Genomic DNA, 12,454 nt, shown 5'->3' with positions numbered 1-12,454 from the left:
TGGAAGCAAGAGGAATCGCAGTTACGGCCGCATAGGATGGCTTGGTGGTCAAAGGAGTCAAGGCAGGCTTGCCTTTGCGCCCAATAGTAACCCATTCTTCTTTTTTTCCTTTGTCCTGCTTGACAAGCGTCGCTTTAGGCTGGGGTTTGACCTTAGGCATGGCCAAAGGGTAGTCCCTGATCTTATGTTCCGCAAACTGGCACCTATAACAGGTGTTAGGTAGGTTCAAGTAAAGCACCTTCTGTGCAAAGGTTTGAGCGCCAATCTGGATTTTCACCGAATCTTTGAGATCTTTAGAAAGATCAACTTCAATGCAAACATGCCGCTGAGGGCGAGCATTAAAAAAAATTTCTGGCTCCTTGGTAACAACTTTGCCAAGGGCTTGGGCAATATACTCAATAAAAGGCTAGCAGGGCAAGGGTAGACCTGAGAATTCAACCCAAATAGGAACACTGAGCTTTTTACCATCCGAGGCAGAGAAGTCTCAGGACCATTTCTGAAATAGAAGCAGAGAGAAATGCACAGACCAAGGGCCGTTGGTAAAAACCGCATTAGCTTGCGACGGCTTAGCGAAGCGAAATAAAAAAAACCTTTAGTAAGGTTTTGCATAGCATCAAGGCAGATGCCATGCGGGGTCCAGCTTTTGTTAACCCATTCTCTGAGCATATCTTTAGGTGGGGTCCTACCAACAAAATACCCAATCAAGGTATGTTTTTCTAACCAGTCAAATGCGGCATCAAATTCTTGCAAAGGAAGGACAATACTAGGCTTACCTCGTGGAAAACCTTCGAGAAAAACTTGCATGGGCGTTTGTTCGGTGGCGATGCCATGGCAGTCCGAAGCAGCAGCGTGAACACCAGAAACAATTGGTTCACCATTGGCCGGAGCCATTATATCCTAACCTAAAGCTCCCGCAGTAAATGCGGTATGACAAGTGCTGACAGAAGGGGAGTGCAAGCGAAAGGCCATACACAAAAAAAATTGCAAGTTCGCATGAAGCAAGAAAACCCTAGCAGAGCAAAATTTCCCTCTCTAATCTCCTTCTTCTGAATGAAAACATTGAAATCTAGACCCTAGGGAATCCCAATCTCCACCGAAAAATCATTACTTTTACCTTTCACAATATTAAGAACAGTATAATCATAAAAACATGATAAGAAAAGAAACTTTAATTTTTTTAAGTCTTCATAATAGAAATATTTGCTAGAAAATTAGAAAATGAGATGAAATGATTGAATAATGTAAATAATTACAATAATGATTTTATTTTAATGTTTGATTTATAATAGAAACATATATTTTATAATATAGAAATAAATTTTTATAATGATAAAAATATGATAAGAAAAGAAACTTTAATTTTTTGAAGTCTTCATAATACAAACATTTGCTATAAAATTAAAAAATGAAAATTACTCTTTTCAATAAATCATTAAAGAAATTGAATAATAAATAAATAAATTGATCTTTGATTTATAATAAGATCATATATTTTTATCATCATAGAAATTTAAATTTTAGTTATTAATTAAATAATCAAATAGTAGAGATATGGTTTGATGATAAAATATGAGTTTATGGTTATGATTTAATCCAAGGTGAGGCTAAGGTTAAGGTTAGATTATGCTTATACAGTAATATACATACATGTTACAAATATGATTTCTGGTAAGTTTAATAATCTTTAAATTTTAAAAAAATTAGTTCAAAAAATTTATACTCTAGGGCATGAGTAATCCATTTTAATTTTTTTTTTTGGTTTCGATTTTGCAATAGCTTTTGAAATTTCATATTGGCAAACAATTTTCTTTTTTAGAAAATAAAAGTTCTATCGGCTTACTCTTGGATGCACAAAAGCAAACAACTGCTAGTTACAAATATTATCAATTGTAATGCATTAATGTTTGTAGTAATTAATTACAATTATTAATCATATTTTTATCTATTTTTATATAAAACTATTTTAATTTATTAAATCTAGAAAAATATTGGTCTGTGGTCTCTACTTCATTTAGGGCTTTGGCATGGTTGCTAGAAGCAGTACAATGAAGTTTTAGCCTTATCTACTCCAAGATGGATCCTTGTTAAAAATATTCCTCCTTTCCTATGGAAATTTTTGCCCCATTTGCTAGAACCCTTAGGGAAAACTATTCAAATGGATAACTTAGTAATCTTAGTTCCACATAGGAATGCTCGAGTATTGATCTCTCTCCTTCCTGGGAAAGAAATCCCTACTAATATTTTGGTCAATATCCTTAATGACTCCTATGTTTGTCTAATAGAAGTCCTAGGCGGCCTAAATGCGTGCTTCCTCTGTCGTAAAGAGGGGCAACTGTGAAAGGATTTCCCTATCATTAGTAAAGACCATACTAAGAACCCTAACTAGTCGATCCCAAATCCCTCAATCAAAACCTCCAGTTCTATTCCCATTCTCGACTCAGATAAGTTGATATCACCTAAAATTATTTCTGATAATCATAACCCCGTTTCCATTCTATTTTCTTCACACTCCCAGAAGAATCTCTCTGTGAATTTGGTTATTGACCCTAACTTAGATGATGGGTTTTTTATGGTTCGTAACAATAAAAAAAGCATAAAAGTAGCAGCACTGGTCCTAAAAACACTACCGGCCCTTAAAATCCTCTAGTTCCTAGAACTACCGCAAGCTCTAATAATTTTGTTAGTTAATTTTCTCCTCATAATAATAGCCCTAACATTGTGTAAAATTTTAAGATCTCACAAAATGAGGTAGCTAAAGGATCCCTTTCCAAAGCTTCCTCTCAAAATTTTCTGCAGAAGATTTTCAAAGAAATCGATGATGACTATGCCATCAAAATTATTCTAGCCATACAAACTCCTGATGGTTCCTCTGGTATGCCATCCATGGAAATTGATTACCAAATTCAACTTGTTGATGAATCTAGAGCTGATGCCCTAACAGCTAAGCAAATAGGTAGACCTCCTAGTTCTAAAAACAAAGCATCTGGGCAGGAACTAGGAAAGGTTTTGGATTTAGCCTCACCCTCAATTGATGTTGCCGCATGTTCCACCCTTAAGATTGTTTCCAAATGGACTATACTTATCTAGGAATGTTAGGGTGATTGAGTCTCTTGATAGAAATTTTTTTATTAAACGTTTGATTAACTCATTTAGTCTTTAGACCTTTTTATGATGCAAGAAGTTAAAGCTATTGGATTCATGCTTGAATCTAATCTCAATTTCATTTGGAAAGACGCCATTAAATTTTTTACTAAGCATGATAGGGGAAGAGGTGGCATTGCCCTTCTCATTAACCCTAAATGGGAAAATTACATCTCTGAGAATGGTTGTTCTCCTTGTTAGAGAACTGTTTGGTGTACTTTCCAACAGGATGATAATGTTTTTGGCATTTTCTCTATACATGCTTCTAGTGACCCCAAAGAAAGAAGTAATTTTTGGGATTGGTTGATCTCTCTTCTTGATATCTCATGGCTAGTCAGAGGTGATTTTAACATGATTGAATCTCAAGATGATAAAGTTGGGGGCAACCCCTTTCACTAGAAAGACAATGAGAAATTTCATTGGAACAGATTCTTAACCATTAAAAATTTATTTGATCCTATTATGGGTAATAGGAATCTTAACCCTAGGAGTTGGCATACATGGTGCAATTTTCAGCAAGGCTAGGCAAGGATCTACTCTAGGATTGACCATTTTTATGTTGATAAACACTCTTTCTCCTTTCCCCCTGATCAGTTTGGTATTATTGTTCAAGTCATTTCCACTACTCTTTCTAACCACCACCCTATTTTCACCAAGGTCAATTTTATCAAGGTCTCCTCTCATAAGTTTATATTGAATTCCAGCCTTCTTAAGGATGAAGATGTCCTTGCAGCCATTCAGATCATTAGAGGGATCAATAAAGTTAATCTTCATCATTTATCTAATCTAGATAGATGGAACCTCAACCTCTCTGCTTGGAAGTGCTTCCTTCAGACTATTGGCCAGAAGAGGGCAAAAGACTATAGATTCGTTGAGAAGCAGCTGAGCACTGAGCTTTAGAAGGCGGAGAGTAGTATCCAAGAGAACTCCTCAAACTTTGATCTCTTGTCTCAAGTCATGGAAGCTAAGGACACTCTTAGGAAACATCAACAGGTTAGAATTCAAGGAGCTAAAATTAGATCTAGAGCCTATTGGCTCCAATTCAGAGACCGGGGTTCTAATTTTTTTTTTCCAATCTCCTTAAACATAAGTGCTACAAAGAATAAATTAATAAGCTCTCTATTGATAATCAAGATATTTCTGATCCTGATATTATCACTCAAGCTTTTGCTAATTACTATAAGACCATTTTCACCTTTAAGGATTCCAGGGAAGCAGAAGATAACAAGAACAAGTGTAAACCATTGATTCCTATTAAGTTGAATGTTAATGATGTCTCAAGTTTATCTAAATCTATCTCTCTTGAGGAGATTGAGACTATTGTTAAGGCTCTCAATAATGACAAGGCCTCTAGCCTAGATGGGTTTCATATTGAGTTCTATAAAGCCAACATAAGCTAGATATGTAAAGATCTTCATGACATTTATGCTGAAGCTATCTCCAATGGTAATTTGGGTCCTAAAATTAATAGAGGCATTATTAAACTCCTCCCTAAGGATGGTGATAAGGCTCTCATAAAAAATTGGAGGCCTATTACTCTTCTCAACATCTCTTATAAGATTCTCGCCAATTTCCTTGCTCTCAGGTTAGTTGATATTCTCCCTAAATTTTTTTGTGACACCCAGACAGGCTTCATCAAGGGTAGGTACATCCTTGAGAACCTTATTACTAGCTAAGAAGCCATGGAATGGGTTAAATGTTCTCACTAGGATTCTGCCATGCTTCTTCTTGATTTTGAAAAAGTGTATGATAGGATTGAATGAAAGTTCATTATTATGATGCTGGAAGCATTTGGATTCCCCCCATACTTTTGTAATGTTGTCTAGGCTCTTCTTAAAGATGCCTCTACCCAGGTTGAGGTTAATAGTTCACTGTCAACCCCCTTTCGTCTTGATTTCTCCATTAGGCAAGGTTGCCCATTAGCCCCTACCCTCTTTGTCATCGCCTCAAAATCTCTTTTCTATATTCTCAAGGATAACTCTCTATCCCCTGAGGTCAGAGGTCTATATCTCACTAATGATGATGAGCTTATTAATTGTTAGTTTGCTGATGACACTGCCGTATTTTTTGAACTTTCTGAAAATAATTTTAAGATCCTTCGAGGAAAGCTTGAATTATTCTGCTCTATTTCTGTTGCTCACATCTCCCAATCTAAATCCATCTGTCTGGGTTGGCATGACCAACCTCCTGACTAGTTTTCCCATTATAGTTTCCAATGGGGTGGTCCCAATAAGATTGTTAAGTACCTGGGCATCCCTTTTTCTGTTGAACCTACTTTCAAGGACATGTGGTCGTGGATTAATGATAAAATACATAAGAAGCTTAATAAATGGCATAATAGAGCCCTCTCTTTGGCTGGTACAATTCAAGTTTGTCAAAAGGTTCTATCTTCATAGAGTTTATATTACTCTTCTACTTGGTTATTTAGTGACTATAAGATTTTGGAAATCCAAAAGGTTATTAGACAATTTCTTTGGTTTGATAGTAAAGGTAACAAAAAGTTGCATGTTGTTAAATGGGAGTGGTGCCATGCCAACAAGATCCTTGGGGGTTGGGGCTTAAGGACCTCTAAATCCAAGGCATTTCCCTTTCTGCTAAATGGATCTTTCACTCCTTGGAGGGTAATAGTCCTTGGAAGGTGCTTATTAGACATAACATTGAAAGAGGTTGTCCTAAGAAAGCTAGGTCTTGGAAGACTCTTCCTTTCTGTGATTTCCTTGTTGGACGGTTCCTTGTCATTGTCCATGGCTCTATGGTGTTCAAATCTATTTGGAAGGCCTAGGACCAAGTTAAGGAATTTATCACCAACAAGGACTATTACAGTAAAAATCTGATCCATGGTGAAAGATCCATTTGGTGGAATCTCCACCTTAATGGAAAACCCCTAGCCCTGTCCCAAGGATGCTCTACCAGGACTTGGGCCAAGAAAGGTTTAAATCAATTTACTAATCTCTTTGAGCAAGATTGCCTCACTCAGTGGGATGAGCTCAAAAGGATGTATGACATCCCTAATTTGCAAAAGAAAACTTACAATATGATTATTCAAACCTCTAAGGGTCTACCCAATGATTGTTTTTTTGATTCTCATAGGCATCTTAAATGTAAATGGCTGGATGGAGTTGTCATGGCTAACCTTAAAGCTAAGAATATTTATAGAATTATTGATCTGAATAAAGATATCATTGAGCATGTTAATAATGTTTGGTACTCTTCTTTTGAAGCTGGTGTTTGGAAAAAATATTTTGATTACTTATGGAAATCTCCTATTGAACCAAAAATTAAATGTTTTAAATGGCTTGTTATGCTGGATAGGCTTTTTGTTAAAAGAGTTCATGATGATTCTGATATATGTAGCCTTTGCAGGCTTCTTCATACTGGTAGACACATTTTATTTGACTGTATTTTTGCTAAAGAGATTTGGAAAATGTTTGGTATTATTTATCCTATTAATATTGTTATTATTGACATTGTCACTGGTCATATCTTTGGTCTTCATAAGGATTCAAATTTCTTTTGGAACATGTTGTCCTCTAAGATCCTCTAGTAGATCTGGAAATGCAAGAACAAGGAGAGGTACCAAGGTGAGCTGAGGGTTCTTACTAAGTTTTTTCGGAAACTCACACATTAAAAAATTTCTTGCATGTTCAAGCCACTATGTTGATTGAGAAAGACAAGTTGAAGAGATTCCTGGAAGATGGTCATGTTACTTTCCTCTACTATGAGCTGAAACATGGATATCAATGGAGAAGAACGTTGGATGACCTGCATGCTTTTGATCAGGCATGTAAAAGATTGAACATGAAGATCAGGAAGAATATTAATGCCAAAAAAGAAGAGCTACTCATATTAACTCAATTTCAGGAGCACAAAAACATTGTTTGGATAGAGGATCCGCTTGGTTGGACTACCTGGATCGATGTTCATTTTGATGTTTTTCATTAGTTGGATGTTCCTCATGTTTTGATGTCACTGTACATTTGATACTCTATTGTCAGATGGAGGCTAGGCCTACTTGTTGATACTCTGTAAACTCTCTAGTTCTATTTTTTTTTAATCCTCTTATATTTAATAGAAGAAAAAAAAATCTAGAAAAATTTCACAATAAATTTAAATATAATCTATTGACAATTTATGTAAAAGATTAAGTATAAATTAAGATATAATTGAAAAGTGCCACATAACTATCCATTTGACATGAATTGAGGTGAACAAATTGTAATATGAAGAACCTCCAAAAAAAAGAGCTCCTATAACACAAAACTTATTGAGCCAATCAAATTTTAAACTAATTGAATTAGATAGAAATCGAAATACAATTTTTTAAAAATTTATTGTATTCAATATTAAAACTCACACACTTTAATCTCATGTAAGAAGGTCAAAGCATAAAATTAAATTACTCTTTCCATCATTCAAAAATATTTAATAAATGAAAATTTAAACAATTAATTTCTAAATACGAAAAGTAATGCTTAACTAATATTTATTTATATGCAGGGTACAATCGTCGGCAAGACTGAGAGTAGGGTATTATGTTGGATCGATGGTCCCTACAAAATGTTGCAATTTGGCATTACACTATTCACTTGCCTTCACTTCACATCTACATTCAAAGGAATGCTGCAATGTTTTTTTGGGTTATGGGACAGTGTTTTTACACCTATCATTTGGCATACTTTAATATCTCTCTTATTAGGAAATGATTTTGTAGGCGGAATAATTTAGAATGTATTTGTTAAATTTAAAATAAATTAATAGTGTATTTAGGTTGACAAAGAGCATAATGAAACTTCAAAATTGAAATACAAATATGGTTAACAAATACAAATATCAAATTTACATTCGTTCAAAAGAATCTTGTAAAGTTTTTGTTATTGAATATGATTTAGTAGATGGAATAATTTATAATAAAATTTAATGTATTTGTTAGACTTAATATATATTAATAATATATTTAATGTCTAATATTTTTTTGGTTCTATAAGAGGTTCACAAAAGTCATAATGATGTGACACTTCAACTTCACAATTGAAATACAAATATCATTAATAAATACAAATACCAAATCTACGTTTTAAGTTTATAACATATTTAATGTCTAATTTTTTTTGGTTCGTTCACAAAAAACATAATGATGCGACACTTAAACAAATTAATAATTAATAAATTGTTTAAAACTTTGAACTTTATGTTTTGTAAATTTAAAAAAATGTTAGTATTATGATGTTTAATAAGTATATTGAATAGGCATCAAAGTTCAATTAAAAAAAATCAAATTAATTTAAATTTGAAAATAAAAAATATTTTTTGTGTGGAAAAATTTAAACTGCATTTGTTTTATAATTTTTGTGACTTCATATATTTGTTTTTTGAATGGACATGTTTACAAAATAAACTAAAAAATATAGTTATGGTGAAAAAATTAGAATATAAAATCTTCAAAAAAAGAGGATTCTAAAAAAGACTCCTATAAGATCAAAAAATTTAGTAATCATATAATTTTTATAATATATAAAATTTATAAATAAATTTTAAAACTTTAGAAATATTTGAATTACATAAAAATACTTTTTGTGATTATTAGTGAAAATTAATTAGTTCCGAGAAATACAATAATATATTGCAAATAAAAAAGAACAACTTGTCCAATTAAATTAATTTGTTAATATAATTATTAATATTAAAAATATAAACAAATTAAGACATAAAACATACTTCTTAAACAAAATATAATTGAACACCATTAACAAAACAAATGGTAATATTTTCAAAGATCACATTTATATTTAGATTTTAGCATTTCATTTTTTCACTGATAATTTGAGGACAATCTTTCTCCACGTCGTATGCACGATGAGTAAAAAATGTATCCTTTTGCAAACTGTACTTTTATTGAGGCGTGTAACAGTTGTAATAAATTTGGTTGGGCCAATTTTACTGTTTATATAAACTGTCTTTATTTTATTCTGGTGTGGAAGAAAGAAACATAACAATAATGACAAGAGCTCCTTGCTGTGACAAAATTGGCCTGAAAAAGGGGCCACGGATGTTGGAGTGCTGGCTGGTCTGTATATTATTCACTATGAAATATTGCTTTCATTTCATTTGAGGTATAATCATTTGAATTTAACACATACTTATTTGGCAAGGAATTATATACACATTTTGTTTATTGGGTAAGGAATTTCTGAATTTAAGGTTTTACTAATGGGGCTACTTGTTTCTAAAGCCGGCAGAGAATTAAGATATTTGTTAATGAATATTTAGTTTTAGTTTTCTATATAGATAGAGAACAATATGGAGCCTTTGAACTTATGGGTACATATAAACTTTATTTGTTTATTAATGTTACTAATATATGTCCAAAATATATCTGGTTCTTTAAGGTTATTATAAAGTTGGAGTATTCTCTCTGTTAAGGTTTTACAATTAATTGTTAACTAGATAGACTGAACTGGGATCAGATACTAAATTATATCTAGTTTTGTTTGTTTGTTTTATTTTGTTGTGTATGGGTTTCTAAGTATTTAGAAAATGACAATCTGGTTCACATTTTGAAGTCTGTCTAGTTAAATAATTATTACTTGAATTTTCGTAGGTTGTGTTTAAAAATTAAGTAATGTTATTTGTTCTTTGTGCGTTTTTAGATGAGTGTGTGTGCATTTTCTTAACATCAATGTTTTTGGGTCAAACTCTGTGATCTTTCTTAAGGATCAGAGAGTTCATGGAGGACTGAGATGGTGGATCATAGAAATGGATCCATTATGTTGATGTTAAGAGAATCTATAAATAGTCAAACATATAAACATACAAACTGTACAGTTGACCAATTTTTAAAAAATGTAAAACATCATGGATTCCCTTTTGACAAGGATGCTTCAAATAAAAAAATTTCTTAAAATTTCAGCACTTGATATTCATGATCTACATAGTTTGGAAAAAAATATTTACATTTTCATAAATCTCGGAAAAAAAGATATTACTTTGTTTTATCTTTAGTACATTTTGAATAGAAATTAGCCTGAGAATATTCACATATACCGAAGATTCATGCTAAAATTATTTCTTCTCCTACTATGCTATCTCATCTACCATCTTCATCTGTTTGTTAAGATCTATCTAAATATTTAATACATATTAAATTTTAAACATATATATGCTTAACGGGTGGGTGTCTACTCTAGAAAGGTAGACATCATCTTTAAGTTTTGTTTAGAGGTGGAGTACACAAGTATTTGGTTGATTCATTGTAAAGAAATTTAAACATATTCTATACGGAACATCCAATCCATGTGGCACCATCGCTTGTGCTAGGTTACGTGGTAACTTAATGTTATACCAATTACTATATGCAGGGCTTCTTCGGTGTGGGAAGAGTTGCCGCCTGCGTTGGACGAATTACTTGATACCCGATATTAAGCGAGCCAACTTTCAAGCAGAAGAAGAAAGAAGTATCCTTCACCTCCATGCAATTCTAGGCAACAGGTGGTAAAAACAAGCTGAAAAACCAACTAGAGATGCTGATGATTATGATGGAGTAGTGATATTGCTAATTTGAAAATAATAAACTTTACGCAGGTGGTCTATAATAGCTTCGCAGCTGCCAGGGAGAACTGATAATGAGATCAAGAACTTCTGGAACACCCATTTGAAGAAAAAACTGGTGCGAATGGGACTCGATCTTGCGACCCATGCGCCCAATTCTAAGGTGGGCAACAATCAGCCCACAGCAGCACTGAGACACGCATCACAGTGGGAGATGGTGAGGCTTGAAGCCGAAGAAAGACTCTCCACATCAAATTTAATCCTCTTGTCTGAGAATGAGTTGATGGAAAACACTAAGGAACCGAGTGATCTTTTCTTGAAGCTTTGGAGCTCGGAAGCGGGCAAGGCCTTCAGGGAGAACTCTGATGTCATGAAAAGGACAAAGAGCAACAATAGCAGTAGTGAGGATACAATTAATCTAGATAATCATACAACTGATCCCCAATGGACATTCAGTTCTCATCTCCCAAATGGAATTGCTCACAACGAAGAGATGAATTAAATAATGCTGGGTGAAAGGAAAAACAATCACTCCTCTGTTAGCAGTGATGACTGGGAGGAGCTGTTTCTTCATGATTACGTTAATACCGTCACCGATACGAATACTGCTGAAAGCGCCTCCAAAATGGCACAACTTAGCTCGAATTCTCAGCTAGAGTCAGATTGGGCATGTCGAGGAGTATGCGCAGATGAGGACAATGATAGCGGGGACTGTGTACGTATATCTATGGACAGAAGACGAAGTTTAACGGACTGTTAACTCCTCCTTCAAGGCAGAGCATTCGTTTTCTTACCTTAATTTTAGTGTAGAAACTCTAGCTGGATTACTGAATAGGTTTAGGTCAAATTAGCATTTAGGCTTGTAAAGTTATAGAAGTTATTTATACTTATATAGTTCTAGAAAAGTCTATTTGTCCTATGTTAGTTAATTTAGATGTTTCCGGATATAATCAAAGACCTCTATAAAGAGGCACAATGTAATGTTTATGATGATCAGGCAATGAAATGATTTTATAATTTCTATAAGTGCTTGTATTGTGTATTTTGTGTTTAATTATCATTGTGGATCCAATCCATCCACCTCTATCAGTTTGGTATAGAGCCAGGTTGTGAAGTTTCTTCAGAAATAGAAAAGTATATGATTGTTGTTGTCCAACCAATGAGTTAGATCATGTGGAAGTTCTGAAGAACTGTTGGTGTGAAGAAATTTGTTTGGAGAAGAAGAAAATCATTGCTCCCGTCAATGAGCATTTTATTGGAGGCACCTGTTTGTGTAGGATTTCTATTGTTTCCTTGAAACAGACTATTGTTGTCAAGAAGGAAATGAAGTGTTTGCATAGCACATTGAGTCTATGAAAAGAGATCAGTCACTATCATGGAGGAGTGTCAATATGAATCATGGTAAGTATGAAATTTGATGTTAATAGTTGATGGTGACAAAGGTTTTCAGATTTTTGTTTTAAGAGGGAGGTTGGATTTTCATTTGTAAATTTGAGTTTATTAAAATGGGAAAACAAGGTAAAAGAGTGTTAAAGGAAAATATAAATTTGACTCTTGAGATGGTGTCTTTAAAAGAAAAAATATTGAAATTAGAGATAGAAAAGTTTGCAATGATTAGAGAGAAGTCAAAAGAAAAATGTAGACTTTTAGATGAAATTAGTGAATATAAAGAGATAATGGAAGAGCTAGAGGATAGGCTAAAATTTGTGGAAGAAGTACATAATTGGTAGGTGAAGGAATCATGCAAAGTTAGAAAGAAAAATAAAGA

General features: G+C 33.5%; 1 pseudogene; it reads left to right on the top strand.

The window, feature by feature from the left end:
- LOC149565514 (transcription factor MYB17-like) overlaps positions 1 to 11,188 on the top strand; it is a 148,441-nt pseudogene extending 137,253 nt beyond the window's left edge.
- Positions 11,189 to 12,454: the final 1,266 nt, after the last annotated feature.

The sequence above is a fragment of the Cupressus sempervirens genome, chromosome 3 (assembly GCF_028749045.1).
Source record: "Cupressus sempervirens isolate cs-2001-9-10 chromosome 3, ASM2874904v1, whole genome shotgun sequence".
Classification (NCBI taxonomy): Eukaryota; Viridiplantae; Streptophyta; class Pinopsida; order Cupressales; family Cupressaceae; genus Cupressus; species Cupressus sempervirens.
The sequence above is the reverse complement of the archived record's forward strand: the minus strand, read 5'-3'. Positions and strand labels throughout refer to the sequence as shown.